Source organism: Camelus dromedarius, chromosome 17, assembly GCF_036321535.1.
Source record: "Camelus dromedarius isolate mCamDro1 chromosome 17, mCamDro1.pat, whole genome shotgun sequence".
NCBI lineage: Eukaryota > Metazoa > Chordata > Mammalia > Artiodactyla > Camelidae > Camelus > Camelus dromedarius.
The window spans coordinates 9,676,293-9,688,379 of record NC_087452.1 but is presented as its reverse complement, the minus strand read 5'-3'; the positions used below and the strand labels follow the sequence as shown (position 1 = coordinate 9,688,379).

At 40.4% G+C, this 12,087-nt stretch overlaps 1 long non-coding RNA gene across 2 annotated transcripts in view; it reads right to left on the bottom strand.

The window, feature by feature from the left end:
- The window catches only part of LOC116158286 (uncharacterized), a 92,287-nt gene that overhangs the window by 45,865 nt on the left and 34,335 nt on the right, over window positions 1-12,087 (bottom strand). The window contains exon 1 of one of the 2 annotated variants that reach the window (XR_010384789.1): window positions 5,938-5,984. The exons of the other annotated variant lie outside the window; for it this stretch is intronic. This is a non-coding gene — a long non-coding RNA (uncharacterized LOC116158286). Of the gene's footprint in view, window positions 1-5,937; window positions 5,985-12,087 lie in introns of those variants that run through there. 2 annotated transcript variants of the gene reach the window in all.

The following is a 12,087-nucleotide window of genomic DNA, read 5'->3' as shown; positions in this document are numbered from 1 at the left end:
ATTACTCTCTATGTTGACCGAGGAGATGCGCACCCAATTTTCATCTGGCGAAGTGTATGTGTGTGGCATCACCAGTCTCTGGAAGAGTATTCCCTGCATAGTTACCCTCCAAGCCCCAGGAGTACTTTGAAAGGAAGCCAGCACCCTCTCCCTCCTGGATGTCACCTACAAGAACCACATTTGATTTCACTAATGAATTATCAGCCAAAGACTTAAAACAAATGTGTGCCTTCGCCTTAACGCCAGCTCTTCCCCTGTTCTGCCGGTTTTTGATAGTTCTGGTCCTTTGGCTTACCTCTGAGTGGACACCTGATGACTTAAAAATCTAAAATCCTAAACCCACTGGTGTGATTCTGCTTGTCTAGAAAAGCAAAAGTCCATTTGTGAAACATCCAAAGGAATTAGGAGAATGTGGGCTGTATGTTGCTTGGTGTTGCCTAGCAATATGGTCAGGGCACAGGAATCAGAGAGGGTGAAATTCACACCCACAAGGAAATTATATTATTCATAAACACACACAACACACACACACACACAACACACACATCTCTGGAAGAATGTTATAAACTGTGAGTACAGCATTATAGCCACAAGCAGAATGATCTTCAGAGCACTGCAGAATAAACATGCTGGCTGATCTGTTATTTATGCTTCCAATGTCTTTGTGAGTATGGGTATCACTTGAAGGAAAAAACATTATATGCCTGTGAACGGAGTTTACAGATACCTACGTTGACATGAGCCCTGTCAATATAAGTAAAACCCACATTTTAAAATAAATATAATATGTAAAATTGTAGGAAGAAGAAGTCAATACATAGGAACAACTTTAATCTCTTTGCCCAGCCTTATTTCAAAATATTGAAGTTCGCTATTAATTTTCAGAAGAGTCAAGTGTGGTGGTACTGAGCACGCTCATCCAAGGCAGACACTTGACTTCAGACCCTGACTCTGTCTTCTGCCATCTTATTTCCCCGCGCCTCATCTGTGAGTTGAAATAATAGTCATATTTAACTGATGAGGCTGTTGTTAGGATTAAAGTAAGGGAATCCACAAAAAGGACAGAGACAAGGACCGGTGCTCCGGAACCTTGCTACTCCTTGCTACTGTTACTATGCAAAAGACCTCTTAATTGCCTTTCAAGAAACAGAGAGGCCATCAGTTAACCCAAGCAATGAGATCAGTAGGGGTTTTGCCTGTAAGAAGGCTGGTCAGGTGTCAGGAAGAGCAGGTTGTAAGCCTCCAGTCCCTCCCCTGCCTGAAAGGAGAGGTGAAAAGTCACCCCTACTCCTTCCTCTCGTAGCCCAGTCAGTGGTTCTTCCAAAGTCAGAGAGCCTGCCGGCTCAGTTCTGAGAGTGAGACCCCACTCGCTAAAGGGAGCTCCACCCTCAGGCAACACAGCCCAGCGTCCTGTCAGCCCCAGGCTCCCCTCCCAGAACAGCTTGCTCCTCCATGCCTCTTCCCAGGTTACCCGCCTGGAGGTCCCCTCACAGGACTTCCCCGTTTCTTCTTTCCAGCTGACTTTGGAACTGTTCTCAGTTTGGGGAGAGCTGTGACTTCTTGGGAACGCACTGCACTGCTTTCCCAGGCTATGCAGCGGGGAGCGGGCAGGTGGGGGAAGCACGAGGCATCCTCGTCTCTGCCTGAGTTGCCATCTCTAGTTCCCAGCAGTGTTTGTCTCTTAAGACCGAGGTGAAAAAAAATCAGAATAGCTGAGCTGCCAGCCCACTCCTGGGGGGAGGTAAGTAACTAGGAGGGCTTCCTGAGCAGCACTGAGTAAAAACAATATGTGTGTCTTACTATGCAGAAGATGCAGTGAGTGATTTGTGAGAACAAGAAGAGTATATGGATTCTATTTATTTGTTCTATACGTGAATCAAGAAACAATTTTTAAAAGATATTTTAATCTGTTCCTAATATCATTTTCCTTGTATGAATTTGGGGATTTTTTTTCCCTTTGAAATACTTTTGAACAGAATTAAATTGTAAGTCCTAGGGTTACTTATTATGGTTTAGAAAATTCCATTTATTAAGATAAAAATAAATCTTTTTCTTTGGTTTTTAAAAGTCCTTAAAAAAGCAATCAGTTATGTCATCAGAATGTATAATGGAAGGAAGAACCCCATTTGTTTTAGCAACAAAAAGCGTAAATTCCTAGGGTTAAACTTAAGCAGTGAAGAAGACATTTAAAGGTAGTGATGTTCAAAAAGGAGACTTGGACAAATGGAACGATATCCATGATTTCAGATAATAAGGCATCATAAAAATGTTATTCTCCCTAAATTATCTATACATGTAAAAAAAAACTTCAACTTTTAAAAAGGGTTTTTTTAAAAGATACAAGTTGATTATAACATTAATACAGAAAAATAAACAAGCAACTGTACGCAGGAAAGTCCTGAAAAAGGAAAGCAAAGGTTGCCTAGCTGTGTTAGCTATTAAAAGGTAAAGCTATAATAATTGGAAAGGAATGGTACCTGAACAGGCAGGCAGCTCAGTAGGACAAAAACGGACTCAAATACAAAAAGACATTTAATATATGATAAAATGGCATCTCTTATCAGTGGAGAGAGGTGGTCTGTTCAATAAAAGATGTCTGAGCAACTGAGTAGCCCTCTGGGAGGGGGAGGGGAATTAAAGTTGGATGCAAACCTTTACATCCTTCACCATGATAAATTCCAGATGGCTTGACATATTTAGAAATAAAAGAGAAAGAAAATCTCAAGCATGACAGAGTAAATTGTTGGGTAATTTTTCACATAATCTTGGACTATGGTAGGCCCTTTGAAATATAGTATAAAATCCAGAATCCATAAAAGAAATTGATTTGTACATAAAGTCAAACAATTCTGTAGGCAAAACAGTAAGAACAACAAAAAAAAAATCAGCAAAGTCGAAAGACAAACAACAAACTTTAAAAAAATTGCTATTCTTATAAAAGATTAAGGATTCCTACAAGTAAATAAGAAAAAGATTAGCATTCCAAAAAACAGACAGTTTGCAGAAAAAGAAATAAATGGAAAAAAGCTCCAGTTTACTCATAAGATACCATTTTCACCTATCAGACCAGGAAAGATCAAGCAAAATTCACTGTTGGAGAGAGTGTGGTCAAACAGGTACTCCAGTTTTACTGCTGAAGGTTTAAATTGGTACCACACCATCATGGGCAATTCAGCAATACATATCACAATTATAAAGAGACATATATTTTGATGCAGCAATTTTACTTGCAAGGATTTATCCTGCGTATATGCTCAAGCATATGTGAAATAATCTGGTGACTAAGTTATTTAATAGATAATTTTCCATAATAGCAAAAGATTAGAAACAATCTAAATGTATGTCAATAGGAAATTGTAAAATAAATTGTTACATCTATAAATGGAACATTATGTAGCTGTTAAAAAGGATGAGGAAGCTCTTTATGTAGTGATGTGAAATGATTTCCACGATCTACTGCAAAGACAAAGGAACCGCAGTCATCAGTTATCCCCATAAGAGAGACAACTGGGAAAGAGACTTTCACTGCAATGCCTTTATCTTTGGAAAGGTGAATGCTGTAAGTGACTTAGTTCAGAAATAAATAAAATTGAAAGAAAAAAGCCCTTGCCATTTTGATTGTTTTTATGTCAACAGTTTAGTATTTTATTTGCTATTTTGACAATCCCGCTATAGCATATAGCTAAAGATGTTTCAGGACTTTCACACTATCTTTGTTTTTGTGGAGTTAGGTTTTAAATATAAATCCTCCAAGCAAGAGGAATGCCAGAGAAAGCCCATTTTTTTTAAATGTGTTCTTTTCTACTGGGATATTACCTGATTTCATTCTTCAGGTTAGAACTGGTGGTAGGCGGAATTCTGAGACAGCCCCAAGTTCACAGTAAGTTTTGTTGGACCACAGCCATGCTCATTTGTTTACATGTTGTGTGTGCCTGCTTTTGTGTTGCGAGAAGCCACATGGCCTGGAAAACCTGCAATCTTTGCTGTTTGTCCCTTTATTGGAAAAGTTTTGCCCACCCCTGGTTTAGACCATTTTGAGTTAGGTCTCTTATTATTTGCAGCCTAAAATCATTCACACAATTATAATCTCTTTCATTCTGATGAGAAGTGAAATAACACTAAACCAAGACTGATAATAATGTTGATGCAGATTTTTTAAGCAAACTTTTACTGAAGTATGGCATATATACCTAAAAGCTTATAAATCATTACCGTACAGCTCAGTGAATTTTCACAAAGCAAATACTCATCACCAAACCCCAGGAGCTCCCTTGTCCCCTCTTTAGTCACTATATCCCCTCCCCAAAGACACTCACTGTTCAGATGTTTTCAGAAGAGACCTCCATAGTCTTATTTTGACCGTTCATGAACTTCATATAAACAGATCCGTAGTATGTCCTTTTGTGTCTGACTTCTTTGCTCAGTGCCTGTGGAATTCCTGTATGTTTTTGTAGCAGAAGTTCATTCATTCTCACTGCTATGTAATACTCCACTGTATAAGTATGTCCACTTATTTTATCCATTCTACAGGCAAGGGACATTTGAGTTGTTTCCAATTTTTGACTATTACAAATAGTGCTGCTGTGAATAATATAATTTTTGGTGCCTGTATAGACACACACACGTATATAAGTTACATACGTAAGTTATATATGTATATGTTATATATGTGTGTGTATATAACTTATATATACTGTTGGAGTGGAATTGTGGATCATTCACTCGGGATTTTTACCATGGATCTGCAAGGACCATTCAAAGTCAGAAAGTACACAGTTTCATTCACCAGAAATTGGTCTTGTTCCCATTTTACTTTAACATCAAGATTAATTTAGCAGAGTATCAGGCTCAAAAGATCACACACAACCAGATGAATAACTAAATTAATTGAAAAGTTAAAACAATCACCAACAAGCTGATTCTCCCTCCCAAATCTACACTGTTACTTTAAGGAACTTTCAAGCTGCCTGCTTAGAGACTAATTGTTTGAGCAGCTGAATTCAAATCATTGCTTCCTTTGGAACATTGTCGGTAAGGCTCAGATTGCCTTGGCATATTGCTAATTCACAGAGGTGCATTTTCTGGGACGTATTCCTCACTTTGAGGAAAAAGTGATGAAAAGTTATAGACGGATGGGGTGGCAGGGAGCCTCAGTAGACTGAGAGCTCCAGAAAAAAAGAAAAAGATAAAAAGAAAGAAAGGTAAAATTACTGCAGTCAAGTTCCAGCGACTTTCCTACTTAGCAACCCTGTTATGAAGCAAAGCCACAGAAAATCAAGCTTTCATTAAAGGGCACTTTCTCCTATTCCAGCCACTCCCAACTGGTACTTCTGCCTTGTTCCCTCTGTCACTCAGGCAACATTCTCCAGGGGTTTGAAAACAGTTTATCTTTTTTTTTTTTTTTTTTTTAAGCAGTGCCCAAGGACTGCATGCATAGCATATCGTCTTAGACATACCAGGACGATTAAGGGAACCGAGAAAGAGTCTATAAAGGCAGCAAAGAGAGCGACTATTAGGCATGCACAATTGATTGAAGTTCTCTTTCCACTCATCGGGGTTATCACACCACCAGAGAAGATTCAGCCTGATTATCATCAAGATGAGTCATCAGTAGCCACAGAGGGCTAGGGTCAAACTCAGGGCTCTGTGGTTTGGAGCTGCTATCCTCCTAACAAGACAGCAAATTGCAAGTTGAACTATTTTGGCCCCTCCTGTTGGGCCAATTCTAAGATAAGGATTTCTTTATGCAAGAAAGGAAGAGAGACCGAGAGAGAGGAAGAGACTTGGGGGGATGGAGGGGTAGGGCAGGGAAGGAGGGAGGGAAGGGAAGGGAGAGGGAGCATTCTTGGCAGGATCCTAGAAATATTTCACCACGAACTTCCCAGACCATGTCTTCTATTCCCAGGGGTCTGCTCCAGGTGTGGCAGTCGGGCATACCTCTGGTGGTGGTGGTGGGGGTCCTCATCTTCCCTTAGAAACCTCAGTATTTGCGAATGGACAGTATCTCCCTCGCCTCCAAGGGCCAGTGCCAGCCTGCCAGCTCTGGAGCCCACCACAGCCTCTCTCCAGGACAGTCCATGAAAGTCTGAAGAGAAGAGGAAGGGCAGAAAGATTTTTCCCTCTGTGCCATCCTCACCGAATAACGCACAGGAGACTTGGGCAGAATATTCCAAGCTTTGGACATAGATTCCCGCAGCCACACGTGGCGGTCCTGTATAGGGCAGTGCTGCCTGATTTTCAGTATTCTCTCCCACCTCAAACCAAAACAATTTCTCCCCTAATTTTCATTTAGAGAATACCACTCCAGAATTCTCCGGGCAGTTTATGGGCCCTTTAGCAATCGGTAGGCTCCATATCATCCATCAGTCTTTGCTTCTGTTTTGCAAAGCTCTTTGCTCTTAGAAGCTCTTAACAGCATCCTATTTTGATGTTTAAAATCTCTCTCTCTATCTTTTTTTTTTTTTTTGCTCCTAAACTTTGGAAGGAGAACTCTTTCCTCCTGGGTTTCCAGGAGCACTTATCTGGAAAGCTTTTGGCCGAAATTTATGACACTGCTATGAGGTGGCGAAGGTCTGCTGATCCCGTTTTATGGCCGAGGAAGCGGAGATAGGAGTGAACACTTTGCCGAAGGTCAGTCTCCGAGTCGGGGCGCCCTCGGAGGCAGGACTCCGTGTTCCCAGCGGCCTGGCCAAGCTCGGCTGCCTCGCCTCTGTGTGAACTGCCTTAAAAATAGGACTTTCAAGAATTCCGATGGGGAGATTGAGACTCTGTAGTGCTTTATTTGTTAATGGTGACTTGGTAACTGCATGTATTAATGTTATTCATTGACTTACAGCCAAAAGCCATTCATTTACTAGCTGTTCAGCCTAGAGGGACTGTTTCCCCGGTTTGTCACTTATTGTAACACTTCCCTGTAAGGATCTGAGAGTTCAGTTACATCAGACACCAGAGCCAAAGTGTGAGTTATTGTCCTTCTGGCCTCTATGAGAACATATCACGATTCCATACACAGTCCTTACCGTGGCCTCAGTTTGCTGCCTGGTAGGCCACCCTCCAGCCACCCAGGGGCTTCTAAAAGTGAATCACCCACTGGTTCAAGAACACTCACTCCCCTGCCTTCCGGTCTCTCTGACCCCCCCTCTTCAGTCCACCCCTCTATCCTTCAAAATCTCTATATCTTCAAGGTTCATCTTAATCACCTCCCGAAGAAGGCACTTGTTTTCCCACCAACCCTGGGTCTCTTCCTTTGAAGCTCCTATCTGACGCCATCTTCTTTTACAATCAAATTTACTGGCCTTCTTCCCCTTATGTGTTGATTATAAACTACTTAGCTTTACTCATTCTTGCCTGCTCTGGGAGAGAAGACCCAGTTCTGCTCAGAGCGCAGGGAACTGCTTCCTGCAGGGGTGGGCAAACATCTTCAGCAACAGACCAGTTAGTCAGTGGTGTCAGCTCTGCCCGCCATCCACAGTCGCTATTGGTTCTTTTTTGCTTTCTTTGTTACAACCCTTTAAAAATTAAAAAAAACAAAAAACAAAAAAAAAAAACTGTCTGTAGCTCTCAGATCAGCTAGGGGCTGGACTGGACCCTCTGGCCATGGTCTGCCTGACCCCTGGCTCAGTAAGGATTTCATGAATTGCCATCGATGGTCTTGAATTATGTTGGAAATGACTTATTTTGTATTTCCAGAAATTTTAGCACAATCGATGACTTTTGCACTGGTTAAAAATAACAGTATTTGGTTTTTTGCTTGTTTGTTTTTTAAAATAGCAGTATTTGTAATGAGAATGTTTTCTTCCATTTTTCTAATATTGTGAAAGATTAAAGTGAAAGTTAAGTTGTGCCACAAAACCCAGATACACTTTTATACTCTTAACTTCTTGTACTTCTAAAAGAAACTTCATACGATAGTATCTGTATCTATTTTATTTTAGAAGTCCAAACAGTCAAAACATGGGTGGGACCCAGCACTCATGTACGTGGAAGTATAAATTTGCAAAAATCCATGCATGCAGCTTTTTTGCGTCATTAAAGGGCCAAATTCCATCCCCTTTACAAAGATTCTGCCAGAGCTACTGAGGCCTCTTGGCTCTTTTAGGAAGTGGGATAATAAAACTAGCTCGGCAGCACTGATATGATTGTTTTTTTACGGTGTTGCAAAATGTTTCATTTGTCCTGTCAATGATTGCTCTGAAGCAGGATCTTGGACAAGTTAATATTTATAATACCTGAAACTAGAAAGAGGGACAAAGAAATGGTCCCTTTCAAGTCTCACTGACCTGGGTTCCGGATTAGCGCCCTCACAATGCCATCCTCACCACCTCCCTGGCCCCAGGAAGACTGCGGAGTAACAAGCATTAAACGTTTAGTCATTTCCTGCATCACGTTTGTCAGACATCATGGCCTTCCCCTATTAACGTATCTAACCGAGTTAGAGTTCAAACAGCCGGTTTCCATATCAGCAGTTGTTTGGTTTAATATCTTTCCAACAAAGGTGCCATAGGGAGCTTCTCCGAAAACCTCCTGTTAATACCGCAGCCTGTCTTCCTGAGGAGATCCAGCTGAGAACAGCGCCGACTCCGTGCTGCTGATAATTTCCCGGTGTGTGATTTGTGAAAACTTTTGCAGATGAAATTGTCTTAAAGATGTCACATCGGAAAACCTCTGAACCTCACTGAAATTAAATTGGAGGCTGAAGGGCCTGTCTTGATTTTATTGGTCTGCTGAAGGTTAGTCTGTCTTGGGAGAGCACACATCCCCGATAATGGAAGGTTGCTCTGCTTATGGAAAAGAAAGATGGGCGGAAGTGTGATAATCCCAGCCTTGAAGACAGCATTAATTACAGCCTGTTGACCTCTCCCTTTTGACAGGGAAGCCGTAATGTTTTCAAAGAGACAGTTCCGTTAGCTACGTGACCAATTAAGGAAGCAGGAAACAGCAAGAAGGAAGGTATAAAATGGTCTTGTAAAAATACTTTTCAAAATTAGAGCTACTTAACACATAATAAGAATATTTGGTTTAAAGCAGTAGAGAATTTTGTTTCAAAAATAACCTCCTGTAAAAGTAAGGCTCATCTATGGTAAACTTTTAAGATATCTTTGTCTCATTAAAACAGCAGGCTTTCATGCTGGAAATAGCCATAATTTTTTATATAATGTTCATTTATATTTTACGTTTAGAAAATGCCATTTCCTACATCTGAAATGGCTTTTGAAGATGGAAAATGCAACAAAGTAAAATTGTGCTGAATTCATTGTACTCTCTAAACTCTGAACAACCCTGGTGAATCACTATTTCCTATTCTATTTTTTAACTTTTTGCCATGTATTTGTTTCCTATGTTTTGGAAGTAGGTCAGAAGAAACTATGGAAAATATATTGTCTCTTTGGGTTTTAATTCCTAGCCTGGATGTGTCTGGATTCAGGGTCTCCTAGGTTGAATTATCTTGTCATTTATTTAGGTCAAAAATCATCAAATATTGGTGATTTCATAAGTGGCTGCTGACGACCACTTGGCTATTTCTCCTTTTTTATTCCTGTGATACTGTTTCTGACCCCTGTTGATTGGCAGTGGGTAAATGAGAGGTGCAGGATGAAAACTTATTCTTGCATAATAGACAGGATAACAGATAGCAATCGATTAGAGATAACAGACAAAATAATAATAATAGATACATACAGCATTGCAAATCAACTATATATTTCAATGAAAGTGAGAAAAAATAATTAGAAAAATGTTTTAAAATAAAAAATAATATATAGATGTGACAGATAGTAAGAATAGATTACAGATAGAAAATGATACACGACAGACAGAATTTCTGGCTCCAAGCATTGTGTATCTGCGGCAGAGTATTTTACCTCTTCCAATCATTTGGAAGAAACAATACAAACTCTCTCTTTTTCAGAGTAAACAAACCCCCTATCACAAGCATTCCTTTATCCTGCTCCAAGTCAGGGATTTCGAAGTCCTCCACTCCTTTCCTCTATTAGCTGATCATAGTGATCATCATAGTTAACATTTACTGAATACCTATTAAGTGCCAGGGTGTCTAATAAAGTCTGTACATTTTCTCATTTTCTCCTCAAAAGAACCCTATGGGGTATTAGTATTATAATCCCCGTTTCACAGATGAAACTCTTGGGAGAGCATGACAGCTCTGGTTGCTGAGCCTACGTTGTATTTGATTAAGCGGAGAGAGGACCTGAGAGATGGAGAAAAAAGCTAAGCAGTCAGCCTGCATATCCTTAGGTCACATACACATGGCCTTGGTGTCAAAATCTGGGAATCTCTATTGATGTGGTTTGGTACCATTCCTGTGATCCCTGAATTTGAGCTTTAAAATCTTACTCTGTGGCACGGTGATCTGACACCGGGACTTAACCTCTCAGTGCGTCATTATCCTTATCTGTAAAATAACATAAAATTATCTGCCTCAGAGAGGCACTGAGATGTCCACTGATACTTGAAGTTCAGAGGAAGATGAATACATAGTACAACCTATTCCATATCTAGAGAGAGTCACTCTTTGCTTATTTTGCTTTCCTAATAATTGCTATTTCTTATCTGTAAGTCTGTGACAACAGATGGACAAGGAAAAAACTTAGATGCCATAGAAAACATTCCGATAGATTTCAGTTTTACAGATTTATAGTTTCTTTTTCCAAACTGTACTGTTCATCAAAAATAACAAAAATCTTTTGAATCTGAGATGCATCTTGAAAGGATGGAGAATTTCAGTAATTTACAGCCCCGTACGTCCTCCACACTCTGTTACAAAGACTAGGAGAGAAAAACAGACGGAATTACTGCGACTCTCCAAAGAGCATATGTCCATGGAAACCTTGCTACAAAAGCTAATCAGCCACATGAAAATGATTGACTTTTCTGAAGATTGCACATGAGTCAACAGCACAATGAGACAATGTTGTTTTAATTCTCCAGGTTGCAGAATTGTCCAAAGAAAAGAGAGCTGATTTTTTTTAATGATCGCTAAAGACATCTTTGAAGACAGTTGAATCTGGGTTGGCAAGGCAAAAAGTCAAACAGCAGATCAAAACAAGAGAAGAAAACTGTGACTAAAATAAAAGTGATGATATGTTCGTGCAATTGAAACAGTCAAGTCTGTGTAAATGAATTCAAGAATTTGGTCTGAAAGGTGCTGGTAATTTCTCACCAGTTGTTGGGTAGACCAAATAGTTTAAAACAAACATTCTGTAGGGGCTGAATTAAGACCCTAGTTTTAGAAACACTATTAGTCAGGCAGATGGTGATAATAATGATCACAAAGTAATGATTCCAGACACGGCTAAATCAAGCTGCCCTAACGGTCCTCCCATTCTCTGCCTACTTCCTGTGTCTCAGTCTCACCTCCAGGCACACCCATGGTCCTGTCATTTCACAGAGCTTTCTTTCAACTAGGAACGAGGTGCTTTAAGGAACACAGCTGTCAAAAAGGCACACACGAAGAGAGAAGAAACTCTGGGGAGACAGGACACAAGGATAAACCTCTGTTCCTAAAATTCCACGACCACTTGCCTCGTTCACCTATACACCTCAGCTCTAATTCAGAGAAGCACTTTCCATGAAGACATTTTATTACAATGATTTAAACACGTTTTTTTTCCCCCAAATCAGCTAACTCACTTTTCTTCAGATTAGCTAATTTCCACAAAAATATAATTGATTAGTGAAAAAAAAACAGACCTGACTAATGAGCAAGCTCTGGGAATAGGCTTCTGGGTATCTGAGAAGCATCAACTCATACAAATAAGTTGGAACAATGACTCCGGCTGGGAAAAGAACAGAGACGAAACAAGCAGTTGCCCAGGGCAGCGAATTACCAAGGGCAGCAGACTCTTAAGTGGCTTCCGTGGGAGCCAACACAGCCTTTGAATCTGGATACTACCCGCTTTGCTAGGGGAAGGAGAATCTGTAGATCGGGTCCTCGCTGAAGTTAAGCAGCCACTCCACTGGGCCCGTGGGCGGATGACAGATGGATGTTTTAAAAGTGAGTATTTAGAGTTCAGGGTGCAATTTAATGCTTTCACTAGTATGGCTCTGTACGAGGATGCTGCATTGGCGAGA